Source organism: Oncorhynchus clarkii, chromosome 29 (assembly GCF_045791955.1).
Source record: "Oncorhynchus clarkii lewisi isolate Uvic-CL-2024 chromosome 29, UVic_Ocla_1.0, whole genome shotgun sequence".
NCBI classification, from domain to species: domain Eukaryota; kingdom Metazoa; phylum Chordata; class Actinopteri; order Salmoniformes; family Salmonidae; genus Oncorhynchus; species Oncorhynchus clarkii.
Window position 1 is genome coordinate 42,724,425 of NC_092175.1, and position 642 is coordinate 42,725,066.

Below are 642 nucleotides of genomic sequence, written 5' to 3' on the forward strand. Positions count from 1 at the left end.
GATTTTTGTCTCAACCGGGAGTCGTTTTTCCTTTCCGGGGATGGTGTAAAACCAGCTAGGTTACACTGTATTACACACTGCGATGAATACTCTAAACATGAGCCCTGTCTTTTGTTCTTCTTTTTTAGTGTTGCCTTAATTAATAAACCAGCATTTCTGTGTACGGAGGCACTTTAGGAGGCCAAAGTGGTTTCCAAAAGTCTTTCTTTCTATTCGTCAGAAATAAATATATATTTCTGTGGTAGATGGCGAGGGAGAGAGCTCAGAGATGACAAGGACAACCTGAGGTACACTTTGTTAGCTTGCTATTACTATAGCATATTTTTTGTTAGATTATGATGATGTTATTCACAGAGTTATTGACTTCATATTTAACCGGATTCGAGTCATTTACATTTCAATATGATGTTGACTCAAAAGCTGCCCTGACAGATGACGTTATGCTAACTAACTAACTAATGGACTACCTAGTCTAGCTAATAGTGCTGCTTCATTAATTATAAACATAGAACATTTTACGAGCAGGGTTTTGACAGTACAGTTATTCATTAACGTAAACTCACTCACTTTTGCTTACAGTTGACCTTATTTTAGCTCCCCAAAACGTAAAACATTCCAGATCAACTGTAATATCAATACCAT